The 18,156-nt window shown below is 41.2% G+C and overlaps 1 protein-coding gene across 1 annotated transcript in view; it reads right to left on the bottom strand.

Annotated features, from left to right (window-relative positions):
• LOC120448841 overlaps positions 1–16,959 on the bottom strand; it is a 76,476-nt gene extending 59,517 nt beyond the window's left edge. Inside the window, exon 1 of the mRNA XM_039631043.2 lies at positions 16,447–16,959. The gene's annotated coding sequence lies outside the window, so the exon portion shown is untranslated. The remainder of the gene's footprint in view (positions 1–16,446) is intronic.
• Positions 16,960–18,156: the final 1,197 nt, after the last annotated feature.

Below are 18,156 nucleotides of genomic sequence, written 5' to 3'. Positions count from 1 at the left end.
TTAAGCTGGCTAATAAAAATTTTAAACCAAAGAACAATAATATATACTCGTACATAGTAAAATGCTTATGATGTAGAAAGTGGACGGTTTAACCCTGTTCTCTTTGATTTTTTTAATAGAATGTCACAAAACATTTAAAATAAATCGATATTCTCGTTAAAATATTCTAAATGGTTTGCTAACTTACATAGTTTTGGAAATTATGATTTTTGTAGTTCAGTTTTTCTGACATAAAACCTCTGTTTTTCTTCAATTCTATTTGTTTAGCTGGTGAAGTAAATTTGAAATAAACCCATTTATCTAGTCCCGTATCCTTTTACTTTCCGAGAGCCACTAGTAAAAAGATTTCCCAATTTCAGCAATGCCACTGTTGGCCATCTGCATCCACAGCTTTCCCTGGCTTAAAGGTCTTCCATTTCATTTATGGCCACATGCAGTCGGCTTTTCTCGAGTTAATCCAATCAATGCACTCGCATTTCTCGGCACAATCAAATTCTAGTTACAATTTGAGGACTTGGAAGCCTGGACACATATGGCACAATTAGAAACGAAGAAATAGAGTGAAACGGGATGGAACAGAAAAGGGACAAAACTACGACGTTTGACCAACTGAATGGCTAAGAATTTGCCACAATTGACAAAGAATTTATGAGACGCTTATGAAAGGCTTTCCAGCTAAGTCCCTTTCACCAAATGACAGAGTTTCACTTTTTCTGCACGAAAGTGAGGGCAAATGGGTGAGCCCATGATGACGATGTTCTTCGGTCTTACATCAGTAAATAAACGCTCTGGGTCAGCAAAGTGAATGCCGTTTCCCACAGAAAAAGAGTATTGGATATCAATGTTTGGTATACAATGCAGTGATTGATTTTCATATTAATTATAATTCTGTTTGTTATATTTTTATTTGGTCAACAAAGTTGTAACACCTGATTATAATTATAATTATCATGCACTAATCATGCACTAATATTCTCATTTTCCGCATCGTAGAGCACATTTGACTAAAATCTCTGTCCTAAAAATCACGGCAAATCACTGTGCAAATGTTTACATTTAAATGTTTTCCATTTCCTGTTACTCAGCAATTGCCACCAACAAAACAAAAAAAAACAGGAAACGTAAAAAAGAATAATATTTATAATTAAATTAATAAGAAACAGGATCAAAAGCCGGCTGGTCCGAGGGGCACAAGCCGACTTCAATGGCCAGCAGGCGTCGAGAAATTAGCATAACAAAGCCATTAGAGGAGGCACGGTGGACTTGGACTTCCAGTGGATCCCGATTTCAAAGGCAGCATCCACGCGACTGTGGCAATGACAGAGGCGTAAGGCCGAGGGGCGTGGCGCCGCGTGGGTAGGTAAAGAGCAGGGGGAGGTGCCACCGGCAAAACGGCAACACAAACACAAACAGACTACGAGTGTCACCCGCAGAGCACCACATACACCAGCAAAAAGAGGAGTACAGCCAGCTGAGGTCTGAAGTTAACTTTGGCGTATCCAATACAGCTTGGAAAAACTCATGGAAAATGTCAAGGAACTACTACGCAATTTGGCTAAAATTACTGATTAGTTTTCAATGCACTTTCTTAGTCAGATAGCGATTATCTAATTGTATTTATTCGATAAACAATATTTATTTGGATGGATGAATTATTAAGTAACATCCTAAGTCCTTAATTTCTATGCATTGAAAGTGAACGTATTTTTTTACGGAATTTTCTGATCATATGAATTCATAAGCGAGATTTTTTCTGGTGTAGCGATGGCTGCAATTTTTTGCGCGCTTCTTTTACTCGCAGTCTACGTGAGAAGCTACTTTTTGAGTAATGGCCAAGATTACGCTGCAATGTGATGGAAATGGGAATGGTCGACGGCCAGCGAGGGAGTCGAGAATGCGGGACAGAGGTCCTGTCGCCTGTCCTTGCACAATTTAAAGTTGGTGTCACGCATCACGCTTCGCTCTAATGAGTCTCGTTTCTCCTCTCGTTTGCGCTCCAGCTCCGTCTGTGGCAATTGCAACGTGATTTCGCCATCGCGACTCCATTGAGCTTGGCTATTCGAGGGGGGTTAGAGAAGTACGGGCTTTGATTACACGCCGTGATGAATTTCGCCGCTGACAGCGCGGCGTATGAGTGGCATATAATTGGGCATCAGCTAAGCCAATTAATCAAAAGGAAGGCCATTCTTCAGATTCGACTTATGCAATCGAAGAGAGAAGAATGATTGCCTTGATCAACAGTTGTGAGAACCATCAGAAGGATTGTCGTCTTTCTATCTTGTTGGAAATGTGGTAATATGAAAGGAATTTAGTTTCATGGATTATGTTGAAGTGGGTTGCATGACCCATTAAAATAGTGTAAAACTTAAAGGAAATTACTGAATAGGAATGCAAATACGCAATTACAATGGGTATGAGATATACGGAATTGAAATATAAGACTGCAACGAAGCAGATGCCTTAAGAATTTGATTAAAAACAGAAGCTAAAATGAATTGACTAAATAAATGTATCAGATTTAATGTAATGCTCAAAATTGTGGCGCAGGAAACGGATTGTAGAGTAGAAGTTGTCCACTTCCCGACAGCTACTCCAAACTCCTGTTCCACTTCCCTGAATTTAATCAAAATCCCTTGCAAGTCCAAGTGACGTACTGTGCGCTCCCATCATTTGCCATATGATATGACTTATTTGCCACATACTCCTGTTCAGTATGTCTTTTTCCACTATTTCTCATGCTGACTATCAACTTGCGAGCAGAGTACCGAAAGTCATGACCATTAAAGTTGGCAAACATAAAACGAACGCAGTTGCAAAGCCAAAGGGCAGGGACTTTTGCCCATTAAAAATGTAAACTTAATTTTAAAGCCAGGCGAAAGAGTGGAATGGCGGGAATGCGCAGTCGAAGTTGGAATTGGTATCAAAAGGAGGGCCAGGATCTCATACAACTATAATGCCGAATCCCGACGGCTCCTTCGCCGGGGAAACATTTCGCATAAAATGCCAAATGCTCTTGTCCTGACTGCATGTGTATGTGTATGTGTGCGTGTGTGGGTGTGGTCGTAAAGCAAACGATTGTAGCCAAAACTACAAACTGACAACAATGTAGACCGTCGTGGATTTTTATGCCCGGCAAACTGTAAAAAGGGCCAGAGCCCCCTCAGCTTTTCTTCCAAACAAATTGCATATGAGCATTTTGCATTTTCAATTTAAATTTTTCGCGCTCACTACGCCGAGGCATTCCACACAGCGCAAGAAAGGCGGAAAAGACCGGAGAAAATTGAAATTCACGCCATCTCTGCATATCATTTCTTAAATAGAGAGAATGAAAAGCCGCAGGGCAGTGAACTTTTGGGTATAGGCTAATACATGCAGTGCACTGCATTCCCCCAGCCAAATGAAAACCTCGAGGTGAGTTCAAGGACTGTCCAGACGACGTCGGTAGCCTTCGGCGCCAGGACTAGACTTAGGCTTTTCTTTTCTTTTCAGGATGCTCGCTTCCTTCGAACAGGACATAATAGGTTCCGTCGTCTTGGCCGAACACACATTAAGTATACGCCCTGTCTGGAATGTGAATGCGTTTAAGTGAAATAATACCTTTAAGTGAAGAATACCTTCTAACTTTTTGAAATACCGTATTGCATTTTTCCATACTTTATACATTTTCCTAGTCTTCTTATTTTACAAAATCCCTTTTAATGCTAAATAACGTTAAATTTATTCGCTTATATTATTCCTAGTATGCAGACATTTTGTTCTTTCTGCCTAAAGTGTTTAGAGACTTGGCTCAGCTATTATTGCCAGAATTCGGCTGTCTTTAGATAGCTTCACATACCTCCGTGCTAGCAGAAAGGGATAGGCTTTTGCATTTAATCTTATGAATCTTTGAACATACTTTAGCACTTTGACACTTTTGCCCATCGCCTGCGGCGGCGACAGAGTCGAGCGATGGCAAACAGTATTTGGTCGGATTTTTAGACTTTGTTAGCAGCACCAGAGTGCCATTAGTGTGTGGTAAGGGGGATCCAAGCGGATCTAGGGAAGCTGAGGTCCTCATTTATGTGTGGCGACTTTGGGAAGTACCCGAGATTAATGGCAGTTGATGGGAAAATGCGGCTTCTAGATGGTGTATGAATGAATACTACGTGCCTGAGTGGCACAGTGTTATGGTATATCCATGGCGTATTTTCGCAATAGCTACTTCAATACCGACACATAGCACTAAAAACCTTCCAATTGAATTCGGGGTGCACCAGATACCAGAATATAGAATGGGAAATCAAAATAAATATTCCATTACACGTGCTTACTTGTGAATTGTAATACTTAAGCAATATAAGCTAAAAAGCTAGAAAGTTGAGTATGAGCAAGAAATACTTATAACGCGTATCTGATAGTCGTGAAGTCTCTCTTGTTATTAAACGACTCAAAATGTAAGGTAAATACAAATACTCAACTTCAAATCTCTCTAACCTAATTGACTGCCATTTAAATCAAATGTTTAATTTAAAGATAAACTAAAAATCTAAGTCCGCAACTTAAGGATATTTTACTTATCTAAAGCATGCACAATTGGTGTGAAAGATAAGTTTCAAATTCCGAGACCACACCACACAAAAATATATGGCAGCATTTCAAATTGAAGAAAAACAGCCTTAAAAACATGGCAAGAATGTTTGGGGGATTTAGTTTGTGCTGGAAACAAACGTTTGCTTTTATTTTGTGGCGTGCCATTGCAACTAAATGGAAAATGAAAAATTTATAGAAATTCAAATGCAATGGCTGCCCCAAGTAAAGCTGGCTTAAAGACCCGGGCTCCGAATGGGTTACGTTACGGAATCAAACTGAAAAATATAGCGGAGACTGGACTGGAAGAGGGAAACTGAGAGCTATCAATGGCAGCAGTTGCTACAAAATGCCAAATTTGCATATAAAGTAAAATTGAAAATGCCACTGGTAGTGAGCTGGGGGGCAGCAGAAACCAACCGAAAAAAGGAAAATCGGAAAGGAAAAATAAGAGGAGGGCTTTCGAAAGCCGACAAATGCAGTTCTTGACTCGGCCTGCATTTTCCAGTCCACAATCGCTTTAACCTCTCGGCTTCCCCTCCTTTGCAGTGGCGTTTCCTTAAAAATATTTACATTGATTTGCTTGGCTTTGACTGCCAGAATTCCGCCACCGCCCTCTTTACACCGCCATCCGCTGCGTTGAAATATAAATTGCTGGCACTTTATATTTGATAGGCGGACTTGCGGAAATGCGCGTCACGTACATTGGGCAAAAATGGAGCTGGGTGGAGGCACTGGCAAGGATCATCCCGAGTCAAAAACCAACAGAGCCCACAAATCACAGGCCTCAGTTCGCGTTAGGCCTCGTCCTGGATCGCAAAGGTGGCGTCGTGAAAGTGTATACTGCACCCGGAGAGCTCCGGAATACATTAAGATCGAAAAAATGTTTTAAAAATATATTAGGATAAACATCAATGGATGCATTGTACTTCTAAAAGGAAAATCAGCACTTTTAATACCTTAGTTCGGTTATTATTATCAATAGATTATTCATATCTTAATAAATGTAGTGATTTTATTTTTGCTTTTTTTTTTGTTTTTTGCGTGTGCTTGTACTTTATTTAAAGATCTAACACTTCAAAAGCTGAAAATGCTAAAATAGATTGAATATTTGGTTTTCTACAGTGTTTTTCGTTTCGGGCGGAACAAATACGCAGCACCTAATTGGCCCCACGCAACCATGCCTCTGATTTCAACTGTTGCCTCACGCGCACTGCCGATAACTATTTTCGTGTACTTGTGTCTTTTTTTGGCTCCGTAGATTTTGGATGTGCTGGCATGGGTAAACCAGGTAAACGCTGCCGGGGAACGATCCACACCCCCAATCTCCCAGTCCCCCAATCCTCCTGGCCACGGCCTAACTGATACAAATTTGTTACACGTACAGCTGTGGGGAGACTAGAGATACGGCCGGAGTCGAGTACGTGTGTTCGTTAGCCTAAAATCCGCGTGGCCTAAACACGCCTGCCCCCTGCCGCCGCCCTTCGTGTCCTGGCAGGCTAAAAACTAATTCGAAATTCATGGGCTCGATTTGCATTTTTGATTACTCGGAATACACTGCACTACACGCAGCCAGGAATACAGGAGCAAGGCTGCGTAGTTGTAGTGGCTTCCATTGTCTTGGAGGAAAACTAGGATATATACATCCATTTTAAAACAGATATGTGGGCGGCTGAAAAGGTGTGATATTTATATTTGCGGAGGAAAAGCTTCTCGGCTTTGGGGGCCTGGGGACACTGCCGGAGGGGCGGGGGTGTGAGTTTACGTTAGTTTTAAGTAATTGGGCGCCGTTTTATGACACACACATAGCTAGCTGCTCACTTGGGGCGCATAGCGAAAAACACATAAATATTAAAATAAAAATAAAATTATAATGTATTCGTTATGGTTTAATTGGTTGCAGTAAAACGTGTGTCTCTTCTTGTTTTTCTCCTGTGTGCTGCATTTTTGTGGCTTTAATTAAAAGCATAGGTAGTCGTGGTTGAGAAGGGAAAGGTGCCAGAGGTGGCAGAGGTGGCGGAGTAAAGGAATGTAAACAACTGGGAAAAACTGGGGGAATCTGGGAATGTGCCTGCCATAAAACAGACACTGTGAAATGTGCATAACTAGCTGGGGATTTTTTTAAATTTAATGGCTGATTGAAATTTCAGTTGATTACATTTTCTAGAGCAATTTTTTCTTGTTTCATCAGTGAAAGGAGTCACTATTATTTGATTCATTCCCTTGTACAACTATATTTAATTAAATATTACAGTTCTAAAGTTAGTGTATAGTAATTCTGCACAAATAAATCATTTGTCTTATAACCATCGTTAAAGTTGGGTGTAAAGTTGATTACGATTGGAAATATATCCCAAGTATTAATGGAGTTTTACTATTGCAATATTTTTATAGCACGGTGATAGAATTAGATGAATAACTAAAGATCTGCACTAAGCGTACCATATTTTTCTGTATTTAAAAACAAGAAAACCTATAAAATGTACCTAAATTCATAGTTGGGAAGATGTGCTCGGATATCCGTGGGTAGATAGTTGATTAAACCAAAAGAGCGTTGGTATACAAATCCAACCCAGTCCCATTTTCAGCACTAACACGTAACAGGAACTCATTGTGCCCACTTATTTAGTAATTTTTCGGAAATATGCTGAGGATAAAGCTATTGCAACCCCAACGGGGATAGTTTTGGCCCAATTTGCACAGATATTCAGCCCACATTTGTGAAACGCTCCTCATTATGCGCCCCTAAAACCCGAAATCTGAAAATCCACCCCGCCAACTAATAGCCACCGCCCATTTGGAGCCATTTCCCTCTTACCTTCATTAGGGCACTTCACCTGGCTGTCACCTGCTAGGGAAAACGGCACAGTAGAGCAGAAAGTAGCAAAAGCATTCTATAGCAACATGAAAATGTGCTAATTTGTTTAGTCAGCGCCACTTTCGACTGCACTAATGCTGACAAATAACTATAATAATGACAGTAGCAGTAACAGCCATTTGGAGTGCTGCGACAAAACTTTCAAATATGCCCAGCCCGACTCCCGAAATTATTCTGTTTCGCCCCAAAGGGGGGAATCCCCATTGTCAGTGCCTCTAATGGCGACGATTGTCTACGTGTTTGCGTGTCACCCGAACATTACGGCCAGAATGTCAGGCAACCACGAAGTCGCCTCGTAGTAAGTCCCGCGCTGAATGGCTTAATTAGTCAAATATTTTGGCAATATCTTGCACCTGGCAAGGCCGAGACTCTTCATCAAGAACCACTTAAAGAAACGTATTAATGGAGGAAAGTGGCATGTTTGAAAAATATTTATATAATTAAATGAAATCTCAATTCTTTTAGAATATTCTAAGCCGCTAAGGCATCGGTTAACATGAATAGTTTGAAACCGAAAAGTGCCTTCTTTTGTTTTAGTGCACAGACCATAAATTTATTTATATTTCTTTAATTAACACAGCCAAAGCGAAAGACGTCGTTTCTATTTGCGGCGACACCTTGAACAATAAATTACATTAGCGACATTTACTTTCCTCGCTCTTGATGTTTGATTATGTCCTTTGATGCAGTGTGTGTGTGTCGATATTGGGGGTTTTTCATTTCATTTATACGAACTTGCACACGTGCTCGCCAAATTCGGGGCCACGTTGCCTAATCAATGACCCTTATCACCCTGTCGTTCGTGGCTTTAATTAAAGTTCGAGCTGTCAAACGGCAGCAGCAGAATCGAACGGACGTAAATTGAATTTTAATGTACGTATACGTAATATTTAGTGGGTATTCGAGCTTCCCCCCTTTAATGCAATCAATAGACGAGAAGCAGAGCTCAACTTAGCCCACATTGCTCAGAACAGTGAGCTCTGAAGCAGCCACTTGACAAGCTGCGCAGAAGGGGAGAAATGCGGAGAAAGTGCTGGAAAATCGTGGGAAATGGAGGGAAAGCGCGGAAAGGAGCGAACTGCGACGGCCTCAATTCCTCAATTTTTGTCTTCGCCTTTTTTGTTGAATTCTGTGGCCTAGTTTTTGGAAGCGTTCAATCAAAGCAATATTGGCGCCTATTAGAAAATGAAATTTCCCACCATTGAATGGCAGGCGGAGAAAGTGAAAAGAGAGGAGCTTGTAATTGGGTGAGGGTATTTCTGTTGGCATACATTTGGATGCGGTGTTTATTAGTAATTTAAATGCATTTGTTATTGGCAAATACAAAACTTGATGCACTCGTTACCTAGGCCTTTAATATTCTGAGGAACTCTTGGTTTGTAATTCAACGAGTAATATTCACATTATAATGCATGTTTGCTTCGTCGTTTGCAATACCGGGTAAAGTAATACGTTTAACTTACAACAAAGTCGATGTTTATCATCAAACTGGATATCTGCCCAAATATTCATCACTCAAATTATATTTCCTCTATTATTTACAGCTCCAAAGTCTATGCCGACCGAAATCAATTCCAATAAAATATTTCACAAATTGCCTTCGGATATGCAAACACAAATAGATGTATATATGGTCCTATGCCTCTTTCAATCACTTGTTTATGAACCAGTTTGACGTCCGATACCCACTAGTTTCAGATTCCAACACGGCCTGCACTTTTGGCCCGGCGCGTGTTTATTGTGCAGTTTTTGGTATTTATTGGCACTTGATTTTCTGTGGCCAGCAACCGAGTGTCACGTATCTCTTTTTTCGTTCGTCTGAGCACTAGCTGTCACAGCTTTGCGGAGTTTTATCTTGGCAATTTATTTAGTTTTTATGCAAATCAAATTACAGCAATCAAAAAGTAGGCAAAAACAGTTTCAAATTCGCTGTGGCGTTCCAAGCATTTTCCATTCAATTCTTTTACTGTTTGCTTACCTATAAACGGGCTTATACTCGTATGTAGTTTTTATCAATCATAATTGCACTTTTAAAATTAATTGATCGCATTTTTTTGACAGCCCCAAACCAATGCCGATAGATAACAATGCTATTTGATGCCCGGGATTTTTCATCGAACAGTGCCAAACCGAGCGCGGAAAAGTGTTTTACCATTTTAAATGGGAATTCACTTTAACAAAATAGTATTTAGCATGCGATGCAGTTATCAATGCATTCTGAATCGGACTTAATGAAATTTATGTGACTTTTGCAATTTGTCCGGCATCAATCTTTTGATTTCTTATTTCTGGGGAAACTTTCAAATTAGCTGCTCGGCAATAAAAACAAGACGAGACACAAAAAGCAATTGCTGTGACCAGGAAAATCGTTTCCAAACTAACTTTGTCTGCGAACGCACAGCAAACTTCATGTCATGTGCAAGAAAGTATTGCAATCCGAATGAAAATTTGTAAGCGCAGCTGAAATATTTTCTCGGCAAACATTTTCCGCTTTCCTTTCCATATGCAGAGTAAAACTAAATGGCGTGTAACAAGCTCTGAGCCAGAAAAACAATAAACTGGCTGAGGTTTTCCCCGAAATATAGGGAAACTGAAGATTCCCATTCCATGGGAAGAGGGAAAAATTGAAAACATATTAAAGACTGGCGCCAAGAGTTGATCAAATTGATGCTTGACTTTTGGGATAGCGGCCAAAACCGATGGCACAGCAGAAAATTCTCCGAAACTTATACACTTTGGCAGCAGCAAAAATAAAAATAAAGTGTAATAGAAAAGCCGAAAAATGAAATGGCATGTGAGCGAAATAAAAAAAGTATAAGAAAAGCGTCCGCAGACGCAGAGGTCCTTGCATTTCTCCGGCTCACGCGAACAGAGCGCAACGGACACATAGGACCCCGTGGAAGTTACATCTCTCCAAGGATAAAGGGGGCGTGGCGGCAGAACCAGTGTAACAACCAACAACAAACAACAGCCCTCCTGGGCCTGCCAATGGCACAGTTCAATTTCGCCTGGCAAAACACAGAGAAGAAACTCACTCGATCCACGAAAGGAAAATCGAAACTCGCCGGAAAAGGTTGTCATCGATTTAATCAGAACAAAGTTTTATATATTCCCTTACAGATTGTTCAGTTGCCTTGGGTAATTGTGGCCGAGCTGACAATGTGAGAAGTTAGCTGGCAAACAAAAATGCCAAGTGGCGAAATTGGTAGCCACTTCTAACAGCCAACTAACTATTCATTCGGATGGCTTAAACTTTCGCAATGAGTGTATAGTGTTAATCAAAAATAAATTCTAAACCATTTTAATATATACTGCATTAACATAAAAATCTGTTAAATATGATGTATGTTGGTGCGAATGTTTCGATATAAATTATCAAAATAATAATAAAGATTAACTGAAACCATCGACTATTAGGACACTTAATTGTGGTTTCAACTTAATCCTATCTAATTTTTCTACCCTATATTAGAGCGGCATTTATGTAACATACGATTTAATACGAAATCAAGGAAAATCCGATTGGTAAAATAGATTGGTGATCACAATATTTATTAGACAACCAATTTACTGTACTGTATCCTAACTTGCCAAATGGCCATTGGGCGCACTACCGAAAACAAATACAGCAGCAGTTGAAAAGGCAGTTCAAGTGCTTCAGTTTGCAATTGGCCACGTCAAGTTGGCTCCGAAAACTTTGCATAATTGGCAACAGCAACTTGACAAGAAGCCACTTGAATGGAGACCCTCGAACTTTCTCCTCCTTTCGCTGCAAATTTAATGCATCCGTTCTGGGAGCGAAAGCGAGTCCAGCGAAACACGCTCCTAATTAGTCGCGACCCTGGGCCCGTTTCAATTCCATTTTTTATTCCGCTCCTGCCGCACACAAAGGCCAAACAAAACGAGAAATTTAATTATTTATGAAAACATGAAAAGCGCCCGCTCTGCCTGCGAACATTTTTCATTAGAGCCGAGAGTTGGCCCCACCGAAAAAAGGAACACAGTACAATATAATTGCAGAGCCAAACCCAAATAGCAACCAACTTTGACCGACTACGGCCTGACCGCTATTGTGGCCTTGAAGCGACTGCAAAATGGCAGAAAAGGGGTGGTGGGCGATGGTGGGCGGTGAAAAACGGGGGCTAAGCCCACATGTAATTTGTTTTTACGCCGAGAGTTCCGAGTTCCGAGTTCCGAGTTCCATTTTCAGCATGCAAGGCAAAGAGCAACGAGCAAACAGCAACCCGCAGTACGTACTACGTACATTATAAGGCGCGATATATTAAACTCACACACGCGAAAGGGCCAAGAGCAGCCAAAATGGCCCAGAGAAGACTTCGCTCGAGTTGGGGGCCATATGAAATAGCTGCACGCTGCTGAAAGTCAAAGTGAAAGTACGATGCTCACGGAAGCCCCGAATAAATGTCGGTCACATTATGGTAATTTACATTTGATATATCCACCAGCAAATGGATACCGGTTCCGCATTTAAATAGCGGTGTGCTACATATGCCTGGTACTTCAATTTGACTGATGTTACTAGCGGAAGTTACTAGCGGGGCTTATGTGTAGTATTCACACAATTTGGAACGCATATAAACATTTAATCATATTTTATATATGACATTTGTAAAGTATCAGCCATACATTTAATGTGTGCTGCCATTCGAGACATTAAATCGGGCATTCATTACAAAAACCCTTAAAAAAATTGATAAGCCTGTTTTCATAATTCCCCCAGCGACATTTATTCCGTGTAATTCCACTGCAACTCAAAAGCCCATTGAATCGCTTGTGCACTTGTGGGAAAATCACTACTTTACAGCTGAAAGGCACGGTTGAAAAACAGTGTTGGCTCAACTATTTACATTACAATATCGTGTTATATTGTGTTCTCAAACAAGCTGAGGCTAAAGGCCAATAAAACAAGCGTTTTAAAAAGTTTTCCATTTTCATTCCCCTTGTTTCCCCATCGTTTCGTTTTTTCGCATCCATGTGTATCCTTTTTCATCATGTGCGACCATCCTTCGCAGATCTCATGTATCTATGCATGCAAAATGCCCATTTTGGTTGTTGGCTTAATGTTTTTTTTCCACTGGCTCGTCCGATGTTTTTTTATTTTTTATTTTTGTAGCGCCACGTTTAGCCTTCAACTCTGGCCGCTGTTGGTTATTGATTTTCCGGGCTTCCTAGTAGTTTCGTTACAAGGTTTTTAATATTTAAACGCCGGCCGTGCCCTCTCGCTCTCCCAGCGTCTATCTCTGTTGCGCAAACACAATTCGGAAATGACCCAAAAATGCTTAAATCTCAATAAAAGGGCATTTTGACTTGAACTGTCAGTCGGTGAGTGAGGCGAAGGGTTTTCTGGGTCGATGTGTCGGGTCGTCGGGTTTTGAGTCGGATGGAATTGGTCGGGATTGGGTGGGATGGGTGGTATGGGTGGCAATGGGTAGGGTTGTGTAGGGTTTGGGGGGTTGGGGGGCTTTCGATGGGGTCTGGCCTGTTGTTTTTAGTCGTCAACGTTTTCTATGCCAAGTACTCACACAGTGGCACACTCGCAGCCTGTTGTTCGCCCGGCAAAGTGAAATTGTGTTAAAAATCGCATTCCTTTCAGTACTTCTGTGCAGCGGAAATTGAAAATAGCGTCTCGTTGTGTGAGCTCTCGTCCTTGTTGTTGTCCCAGTTGCTGTGCGAAATGCTCATATGGCATGAAAATTTAATTGGAGTAAAATGCTGCTGCACAACTCTCAAAAACTAGTTAGAGAGGGCAAAAGCGAAAATGGAAAGCGCAGAAAAAAAAGCGAGAAATTGCCAGGAAAACTAGCACATAAATCAGCGAGAGTTTCCTTTTCTCCCCACCACCTTTACCCTCTCTCTCTCTCTTTCCGGTCCGAGATTGAAATGTGCATACGGCATTAGCTTTAAAAATGGAAGAAGCTTATATAAATAACATGAATCTTGTGTGTGCGGCCAAGTGGCAGATCAAAAGTTTATTAGTCAGTTTAGCAGAGCTGACTGAAAAACTCTTATACATACGAGTGATGAGATTTTTAGGTAATATTATGTAAATTAATAGTTTCTCTGGCTAGATTAAAACGTATAAGCTTATGTGTCTTCCATAACTGATCAGCTAGTTGACCCTATAACTTACATTTATTTACGAAGTGAATAAATCCTATTTCGAGATTTAAATGGGCGTATGGACGTCTCTATATTTGGTAAATAGTTATATATTGGCAATGAAGTGATAAACAATGTCAAATTAAATCGAAGAGAGTACTTCCCTCAATTCCGATCATTTCCTTTTCTGATTTGGCACACTTTCGTTTCCCCACCCACACATGCGAACACTGCAAGTAGCGCCTAAAAGCATGCTGCACAGAATAAATTTATGATGACCAGCCGAGGAAGTTTGGCAAGCATAAAATGTAACGATATCCCAGCTGAAGCCAAAATAAACACTTAATTTATGCCAGAACTCAGAACTAGTCCATGAGTGTGAGTGCGAGTGTGTGTATGTGTGTGTGGGTGTGGGTGTGGGTGTGGGTGCAGCAGTCGCCTGCGGGCTGCACTGCTGATAAATCAAAGTCCGCAAAAAGTCTGTGACACCGCTCTCGGCCATGGTCGAGTGGCTGTTGGGGAACCACCTCCATGCCCACGCCCACTGCTCACTGACTGAATGTCTGCCCAACACTCGCAAGAAACATAACTGAGTTCCAGTATAGTTTTGGCGACTTTCCATTTTTAAATGGCATTTCAAAACATATTTAATTTCATATATGTTCTCTGGGCAAAACGACCATTTTTTATTATATAGGGTGTTTTTTTTAGAGGTATAGAACTTTAAATTGCAATAAAACAACGATGGATTATTCGATTGACATGAATTTTATTGACATGAAAGATAATCTTGTGGCATTACATTTTAAATATGATTTCTGGCATATGACCGCCACGGCTGGCTCGGATGTAGTCCAATCTGGACGTCCAATTTGCAATGACTTTTTCCAACATATTTGGCCGTATATCGGCAATAACACGGCGAATGTTGTCTTCCAAATGGTTTAGCGTTTGTGGCTTATCCGCATAGACCAATGACTTTACATAGCCCACAAAAAGTAGTCTAGCGGTGTTAAATCACAAGATCTTGGAGGCTTATGAAAAATCGGGAACAACAGCAATCTCGTTTTGGGCCCATTCGACGAATCTACGCCTTGCTTGATGATCGTTTGGTTTCAATTCTTGCACGAGTTGGATTTTGTAAGCACGCATGACGAATTGCCAAACCAAACTGAGAATAAATCACTTGACAGCTGTTAAATCGGTCGCCATCTTGAACAGTAATGCCAACTTAAAGTTCTATACCTCTAAAAAAAACACCCGTTACAACTAATCATTGGTTTTAGGGTAATAACAATAAAATCGATTAAAATCGTCGTCGTATAAATGTTACTATGTATAATATTTTCATACCAGAAATATTGTAAGTATCACAGATACCATTTTTAATAATCTCACGACAACATTCTCTTTTGAAACTCTTACTTTCTTTTTACAATCAGTCCCTTATATCCAGATTCACGTTGTACCTGTTCTCTGTGGCCTGAAAAAAGCTAATCTGTATATATGGAAATCCAGTTATGAAAGTTAGAATGCCATATCTCATGGTAAACGAAACATCGTTTTTTCTGTGTATTTCTCTGGAGATTCCGAAACAAAAAAAACGTTACGTGCACACATTTTCTGCTGACATCAGCTGTTTTGGGTAGAGCTTACGGCTTAGATTTTAGCTCTGACCTCGTTCTCGCACGGCCCACAAGCCTAAGTAACAAACAAGTATAAAAACACAGAGAAAATAAAGCAGAGTAAAATACGGCAGAACAACCCAGAAGACAACACAAGAATATGTTGTCCGATGGGCAAATATTTGTCGTAATGCGTAGAGCAAACAAAGTGCCTCTGATGATGGAAATATATTTGGGGAAAGTCTCGAAGCGGCAAGCCATAATGCATAACTCATACGCCACGTGGGCGGTAACCTCCACTGGATGTGAGTTGCCTCCTTTTCCTGGCACTAGTACAATGACAAAGTTAAAAGGGGCGAGTGTAGATATCGCAAATGGGTCGTCATCAACAATCTCAAAGGCGAAATTAACTAAGGCGAGTGAGATACGAGAGCAGGAAAGTTTCGAGACTCATTCAAAACATAACTTTTCAAATACCTTTTATTCATTAAATTAATGGCAATTCAGCATTTTATGGAGAACACAATTCTTAGAATCCTGTTGAAATGCACTTGAACTTTGAGGCCAATAATGTTCTTAGTGAAATGGTGTTACAAAAGAGCGAGTAAACTTCTATTTTTTATAATTTATAAATCTGTTTTCAACAACTCGCCTGTGATATAACCAATATGCAACTATACATATTTAGACTTCATATCTAAAAAGTTGATCCATTTTTTTTAACGTTATGCTCACAGATCCGAAAACAAAGCAGGGAAGCCGTATTTTCATTACTCAAGCACTCGAGCCCGCAAATCTGTGTCCTGACCTGTCTCAAAGTTCGTTTGACTAGGCTACCTGTAATGCAGTCACAGGCCCCAAATAATAGACAAAAGCCAAAAACTGTGTCAGCCGGGGCACACGAAAATAACCAATACACAAGTAATCCAACAGTTGGTACTCGGTTTGTAGTCCCAAAAGAACGAGGTACAAGTACAAATCCATCGACAAGAGGCGGCCTGCAGACTTTTCTTTGCAGCCGCCTTAAGGATTGCTCCCCACTATGTACATATATCCTGCCTTATATAGAGTACATAATGTATCCATGTGTGTCTAACCGAGGAGATAAGTTGCGACACACACACTGAGGAGGGCAGCCTTTCTCGGTGGGATTACCTCCTTTCCACACCGTATTTGCCCCATCCTTGCAATTGTGGCGGAAAAGGAATTTTAAATTTTGGTTCTTTTACTTTTTGACTGACTTGGCACTTTGCTTACTTTAAGTTCGCTTAGTTGATGAGCTGCTGATGACTTGAAACTGCCTGCGAAGACGCTTCGTTTGCTTTTATTAGAATTGTTTTTTTTTCTCTAAAGATCCTTATGTTTTTATGGGTGACATGAGGCGTCGGCGACCTTGACTGTCAGCTGCACGCATTTCACTGCTCGAGCCTCGGAAGGGAGGCTGCTCTTTAAATCTTCACTGTTTCATCAGCATTTTCGTTGTGGCTTAAGTGTGGCTCTGCTGCTGGGCAATCAATAAAACAACACTCCGCACACGTTGCGTATACGTAACGACTATCTGCTGATTCGGCACAATTTTCCTTTGGGAAGAAGCACAAGAACACTCGGGCACTAGACCACTTAAGCACTTAGACAGCAGAATTTTCCTGCATTTTTATTGCTGTATTTCTATTTAATTTTTAGCTTTATCCGCTATATTCAACGCGCTGGGCGATTTATGCGATTTTCTCAGGCTGCGCGCTGGGTACTCTGCACGTAACGCGTCCTTGTTTCAACTACTGACGTTCGAACGTAATGAGTTGGCCACAAACTCGGAATCCTGGACGCCCCGAAAGGCAGGCCAAAAAGAAGCTTTCGCCTCTCTGGCACTTCCATTCAGCGGATTTGGTGCGCACGCGCAGCCAAGATTTTCCTCCTCTCTGGACGTGCTCCCGCTCTTCCGACTCTCGCTGTGGCCTCTCCACGTTTTTGTTTTGTTTTCGCCATTCGTCGTTAGGCAAGGTTAACAAAAACAAAGCTCTCTCCGTCGGTGTGCGCGTTTGCCCGTGCGTCTGTGTGTGTGTCTGTGTGTGTGTCTGGGCGCCAACATTCCAAAACATCTGATTGCTGTCAAAAAATGTTGCATGTGTCAGGGATTCCATTCCGACGGGCATGCGCGTTTTTCCGAGAATATTGTGTTCTCGATTTCAACTTGACTCCGGTTAATGTGGGTTAATTCTGGCACGGCATTGCGATGGTCAGGTGAGCTGCGATTGTTTGGAATGTCCGAAAATTCCAAGACACATCGAAGAAGGTATAAAGAAGCAGAAATTTCAGGTAAGGGTATTTTTCGAGGGCAATAATAGAGGCCATTAAAAGAGCACAATCTGATTTTTATTGAATTGATTGCATCGTGGTCGTATTCACGCCGACTGGGTTGATAAGGAAAAACCATCAGAACATAACATTAAATTTAAGAACAACAAGTAATAAGCACATCTTGCACAAGAAACGCCTAAAGGAAAACCCTTTAAGCGGTATATCTACCCAAAATTCCTATAGAGTAAATCAGAGCTTTGCTGCAGCCCAAGCCCACATTAAAGTGCCAACACCCACTGTGCCACCAGGTGGCGACTGCCTTTTGCCGCGGACACATCCGAAACTAACCACAAACACCAATTACGCGTACGCCCCTCTGCCAAAAAACAAAAATATGCCACGAAGCGCTGGCTGGCAGCGACATTACGGCGGGCAGCGCAAAATAAAATGAGACAATCCCGGTCCAGGACTAAAGCCAGGTTCCCAGCCCGGACTTTCACCTGATCCAGCGGCAGTTAACCCCAACAGCAGCTAGTTAGTTAGTTTCTGGCGAGGTGCATGCATGCATACATATTTCAGAAAAGTTGCGACATTTTCGCAGGGGTTACTTTTTATTTTCCAGCCGGCGCGTGAAAATCCGAGAGGTGACACTTGTCCAAATTATCTTGC

The sequence above is a fragment of the Drosophila santomea genome, chromosome 3L (genome assembly GCF_016746245.2).
Source record: "Drosophila santomea strain STO CAGO 1482 chromosome 3L, Prin_Dsan_1.1, whole genome shotgun sequence".
NCBI lineage: Eukaryota > Metazoa > Arthropoda > Insecta > Diptera > Drosophilidae > Drosophila > Drosophila santomea.
This window is presented reverse-complemented; position numbering and strand designations above follow the sequence as displayed.